Raw genomic sequence first — 6473 nt, 5'->3', positions numbered from 1 at the left:
AATTAGTAGATGCTCAGTATTCTTTTTCCTGAACAAATGGATCATCTTCAACCAATACAGTTGCTTTCAATTCTTCAAACAATATTCTAAGTAGAATATCTATATATGTACAATCAGATTGTTGTTTATGTCCATTATCATTTTATAATATATAAATACATCACAGTACAACTCAAATGATGTCTTTATCATCTCAGTCTTGTGGAGCATCAAAGTAGGACCTTGAATAATTTACTTTATAGATTCCTTTAATTCTTTCAAATTGTGTTCAATTTGAAGAGGAAAGTCGAATGGTGAATGTAAAACATTTAATTTCAAGATACTTTTGTTGCTGAATTGTGGTTTGAACATTGATACCGGTATCATTAGTAAGAAGTGTTGCTGTACAGTTGGGTGACTATCGATGATAATGTACTGTACATTTCAAAAAGCTGGAAGAAAGCCTTTTGAATTTCAGCCCTAAAGAAATAAATGTTTACTCTGCTTAATCTGATTTAAATACTATGTAATGTACACGTGTCAAAATATCACAAAGGTCACATGGTACCCCATTAATAATATACAAAACTTTAATGTTTAAATGAAATAAAATGCAAACATAAAAAGTGACATCTGAGATTTTGGACATGAAATCATAAACATTATTATTTCTTAGACTTCTAACATTAAGCCTTAGCTTCATAGGGGTTTTCACAGTAGTTTGTGCTCTCAGTGTCTCAAACATACAATAGTGCTATTTTTGAGGCAGTGTGATTTTGTTGACAAAAGGCTTGTCATACAAATAAATCAATTACAATCACTCCTCCTTACAGACGTCTCATGCCTCATCAATAATGGAAGTGATCTTGAGGGCAACTGAAAAACTAAAATCGTTATGTGCTGTTGATGAGGACATTCTCCAGTTAAACCACACAACTATTATTGCAAGTTAAGCATTTTCCTTTCCTGTTTTTTTCTGCTTGGCATACAAATTCTGTAAATTCAACACCCATTCACATTTCTGAAGAGTGATTTATTGACATGGTTGGGAAAGCACTGCATTGCTGTTTTCTCTAAGAATCACAGTTTATATTTAGATTTTATTATGCAATGATAGCTGGCATGCACTTCATTCCTGTCTTATTTTTTTCTTGTTGTTGAGACAAAATACTTAATGCCCAAAATTTGGGAAGGCAAGCTTTATTTAGCTTACAGTTGTTTGGAGGTTTCGGTCCTTATTCAGCTGGTTCCAAGGCAGGGTGGGATGGCAGAAGGGCAACCATTCATGGCAGGTGCAAACAGTAAGAGCAAAAAGAGCAAAAGAGGAAATGCATGCCTTCTCCCCTAGCTCTGACCCTGGGCGGGTGCAGCATTCACCCTGCCAATGCAAGCACTAGACAGTGAACCAATCACAAACGCTAGATTTAGGCACCTCTATGACTGCATGAGGCTTAGGGGGCCACCTAGTCACAAACAAGAAGAACCCCATATATTTGAAAAGTCACATTAAATTTTTTTTCTTATGTGTCTGGTTCTAATGCTTTCTGATTTGATGGGTTGAGGGTAGGAAACTAAACTTCACATATCATAGGAACTATTAAAGGGCTCAAAAAAACTGTATTGCTCAGTCCTCGCAGTTGCTGAACATGGGAGGCTTGCTTGAGGTGGAAGGGGTGGACAAGGTGGGAGGAGACAGAGTGCAGGGGAGGGGTTATGGCTTGTGTTTAGATGTCCTGCCAAAGCCCCATGCAGTCATGGGGGGAGCGCTGTTTCAGAGGTGCCTGGATCTAGAGTGTGTGAAGCTGGAGTTGATTCATGGTGTAATGTTAGGTTCAAGGACCCTAGGATTAAGGATGTGAATGCTACCCACCCTAAATAGCATGAATAAAATAAAAGAGGCAGAAAATTGCTGTTAAGGTCACTGGTGGGGGCTGGGGATTTCGCTCAGTGGCATAAGCGTCTGCCTTGCAAGTGCACTGTTATGAGTTCAATCCCCAGTACCCTCCCCCCCAAAGTCACTGGTTGTTTTTGCTACCTTGTGGGTACCATGAACTGTCTCTTCTATAATCCACTTCTGCCAAGTTACTCTGCCTTGAGCCAGCCAATGATGGATTGAAACCTCTACAAACTGTGAGTGGAATAAACCTTTCCCTCTTTAACTTTGGATGTCAGGTGTTTTTGTCTCAGCAACAAGAGAAAAGTAACTAACACACGAATGAATGAACTGTACATCATTACCCAAATAAATCAATCCCCACTGAGAATTGGCTCCAGACTGCAATTACAGGCCTTCATACTGAGCTACATCCCCAGTCTGTTTTAAAATTTTATGTTTTGAGACAAGGTCTTGCCAGGTTACTAAACAGGCTAGCCTGGGCTTGAACTTGCAATCCTCCTGCCTTAGCCTCCCAGAGTGCTGCAATACAAGCATACGCCACACCTGGCTACCAGTGATACCTTTTTGAGAAATGAGACTTCAAGGTATAAACAGTTTTCATGTAAGTACAGTTCTTTTTGCCTGCAAGAAACTGTTTTCCAGAGAATCTATGAAAATGTATTGTTAGGAACTGGGCATGTAGCTCAGCTGTAGAGCATATCCCATGCAAGAGGCCCTAAGTCTGATCCCCAGCATCACCCAAAAATGAATAAATTCTTAAAAAGGATGAATCATACATCCATGTTGCAATGAATTCATTAAAAACAAAAATTTCAAGATGTTATTTTAAATGTAGTATACTGAAAATGTATACTGTGTTTAGTTCATAAACCAAGAAGCAAACTATTAAAATATTGAGTACATTTTGAGCTACAAACATTTTGACATAAGAGCAAACTATGCAGCTTTTATAAATAGATGTGCATTTAAAAGCATAAAATGAAGGAACGTAAGTATTGACAATGCAATAGAATGCTAAGAAAAACTCATGAATGTTGCCCTTGAAACTTGCTCGAAAGCTTGTCTGTGCTTCAAAAACCATCCCAGTTTATTTGCAATTTAGCAGGCTTGAGCTTAATCTTTAGGAAAAGTTTACCATCCTAGGGGAGTCCTTTTATTTCTCTGTCCTTCACAAGATCAACTTGAAATTTCTTTAGCTGTTTGCAAAGGCTGTTTCAGGTAATGAAGTTAAATTTCTTTGGCTTTTTTTTTCTGGTGGTGATACTGGGGATTGAACCTAGGGTCTTTGCACTGAGTTACATCCTTAGCCCTGTAAAATTTGTATTTAAACCTTTTTTTCAGACAAGGTATCTCATTGGAATTTGTGGCTATCATGCCTGGCCATGCTTTGGCTTTTTAAATGACTTTTCCCCTCCTGACTTAATATGATGACTTCATTATTTCTAAAGCCATTTATTTTTACTTGAAGATAACATAACAATATTAAGCAAAAGTAGTAATTATATTATTACTGCTAGCATAGTAATTTTTACAAAAGCAAAATTTTCACTTGTTACATACGTGACTCTCTTCACCCGTGTCCCTTCCTTTTTTTCTCCACTGCTGTACTTTTGCTTTTCTCCCTTTAAAAAAGTGAAGCAAAGCAGCTGTGACTAATGCCACTGCTATTGAGTTTCAGAAATAACTGTTAGGAAAAAACTCTATGTTGTAACTTTCAAATTCCCTTGGGGAAAAGGGTAGTGTGCAGCAGGCTCTCTTCTGATGGCCAGTGGTCCAAGAAGTGGCACTTTAAAGTGTCTTCACTTTGTAGAGCGAAGTACAGAATGCTTGGCTTTTCGTATCTACCCAGTTGACACCTTGAGACCTGTCCTCTTTACTCTCCTTTGGACGCCCTTGCTGAGGGTGTAGAACCACCAAATCATTAATTTGGCTTCCGTCATGAGCCACATCCTGTCAAAGGCAGAATGCCCTGACCATGAACATATCTCCTACTGGTTCAGAGTGGATGGGGGAAAGGGTGGCAGGGGCCACTTCCTCCTTTAGTGACAGCCTCTAAATATTGGAGGAATGACATTAGCGGTATGGTAGTGGCTAAAATTGCCTGTTTCTGAAAAATTAAGAAAAATTAGGTATTTGCTAAATAGACAGTTCAGCTTCTGCTAGGAGCTCAAGATGTATTTCAGGAAACATTATTGCCTTTTTAATTCAATAAATTCTAAGTCAGGTGGATTTAATGGCACAATACAAAAAGGAGAAATTTGGAAGGCCTCTGAAGAATGTTTAGTTTCTTATCCAGGTAGTACATACCTGTAAAGCCAGCACGGAGAGGCTGGCACAGGAGAATTCTAAGCTTGAGACTACCCTGGGCAACTTTTTAACTTATGCGAGACATGTCTCAAAAATTTGTTTTAAAAGGGATAGGAATGTAGTTCAAAGTGAAGGCCATGGGGTCAATTGTCCTTACTGCAAACAAAACAAAACAAAACGCCAGATGTGGTGGTATACATCTGTAATCCAGCACTCAGGAGGCTGAGGCAGAAGGATCACTGGGAGTTCAAGACCAGTTCGAACTACACAAGAAGATCCCCTCTCAAATCATCCTCTGCCTAACTGTGGGAGTCTCCCAACACAATCTCATATGACCCAAGTCATACTTAATTGAAGCCGGAAAATCCAAAGCAATAAATGAAACCTGAACTTTTCAAAGGTAGCTTAGATAATGACTAAATCAATTTCTGTAATCTGTAAGACTGTATCTTAACATACACACCACACGGATGGTTACAAATTTCCTTATATCATTACTTCAAGTAATACATGAGTTATATGGAGGTCAAATTAAAATTTTGTAAAAATTAATACATGTGTAAACATTGTGTGGTCTCACTAGTGTGAGAACCTGCAAAGAAATGTGGAAAGATGGATATTTTAAAAAGATAGTTAAGGTAGTTATACTGATTTCTCTGGGGTCAATGAAGAGAAAGATTTGTGATGGTACTGTTTGGATAACTGAATGCAGATGTCTTGTGCATTCAGTTAAAAAAATTTTTTAATGGAACTGGAGGATCAAAGTTAGGAGGATTTTACTTAAGAGTTCAGTTCCAGTCCTCTATTTTTCATTTGAGATAGTTTTGTTAAGCTGCCCAGTCTGGGCTCAAACTTCTGATCCTGCTGCCTCAGTCTCCCATGTCACTGGGATCACAAACACGTGTCACCATACTTGGCTTCCAAAATTTATTTTTTTGGTGCCGGGGATCGAACTCACAACCTTGTGTTTGCCAAGTAGACACTTACGCCACTGAGCTAAACCCCTGGCCCCAAAATTTATTTTTGAGAATTTATTATAAGGCAGAAATCTGGCTCATGGGTGTACATATAATCCCCTCAAAATTCAAGTTAAATTAATTCTAACTTGCTCTTAATAGTCCATGTAACTCATTCCAACCAGATGAATCATCACTTGATTGTGTCTACTTATTGGCTCATTTCTAAAAACATAACAAAACCTAGGCAATAAATGAAATATTCAGTTTGCTGCAGAGGTAAAATGGAAACACCTATCATCTGGTCTCACAGGCACCTACATTCTTCTAGTATGGATTACAAATGTCTGATTAAAGATGGGGATTGAGTTGAAGGGCAACTCTGGATATGGCTGAAAATGAAAAGCAAAGCTACTATTTTATATCACTCCTTAAATCAAAACCATTTAAGAAGAAAGTTTATCATTGAAAAACACGCAACAGGTAGGGTACGCAGAATGTGTGCGAACACAAGTGAGAGATATTTCTGTGGGATGGTGATTTCTGGTGATGACATTCCATGGTTATTACAATGGTTCTAGTTTGTGGAATTAGCCTAGATGGACCTCTCACATATGGCATCTCCTTGATCCTAGGCTTCCTCTGGAAAAATCCCTGTGGAGGAACTCAACTCTAGGACTTGACTAGGTGCTCAGAATCTATCTAGAGATCTCAGCATCTGTGGCTTCAGTTTAGAGTTTTGGGTTATCTTGGAGCAGATTCACGCTGGTCTTTATTATGCAGTAATTACTGAAGCTGTGTGGAGGATGAGTGTGGCTCCCAAAAGTATGTCCACAAGCTTGTGAATGTTATGTCATTTGAGAAAAAGGTCTTTGTAGATATAATTAAGGATCTTGAGATTCTTAATTATTCAGGTTTGCTCTAAATACTTTCACTGATGTCCTTATAAAAGAAAAGAGGGTATTAGCCACACAGAGATGGGAAGATGGAGGCAGGCTGGTATGATGGGTGTACTTTCGAGGAAAGGATTCTCCTCTAGAGCCTGTAGAGACAGCTTGGCATGATGACGTTTTGATTTTGGACTTTCAGCCTCCAGAACTGAGTAAATTTGTTATTTTAAGGACACCAAATTTGCAACCCTGGGAAACCAATACAAACGTTTAACATTAATATTTTTCAGAAAATAATATGAATTAGATCAATGAGAACCCAGTTAACAAGCAATAAGAATTTAACATTTTGGGTAAAGTACTAAAGTCTAAAAAATGAGAAAAAATGTTTACATCAAGAAAGTATACAGGGAAATACTGCGGACATGCATTTGAGAGCTGATC

The sequence above is a fragment of the Cavia porcellus genome, unplaced genomic scaffold (genome assembly GCF_034190915.1).
Source record: "Cavia porcellus strain 051 isolate PalLab524CR breed Dunkin Hartley unplaced genomic scaffold, mCavPor4.1 scaffold_8, whole genome shotgun sequence".
NCBI lineage: Eukaryota > Metazoa > Chordata > Mammalia > Rodentia > Caviidae > Cavia > Cavia porcellus.
Note: the sequence above shows the minus strand (reverse complement) of the source record.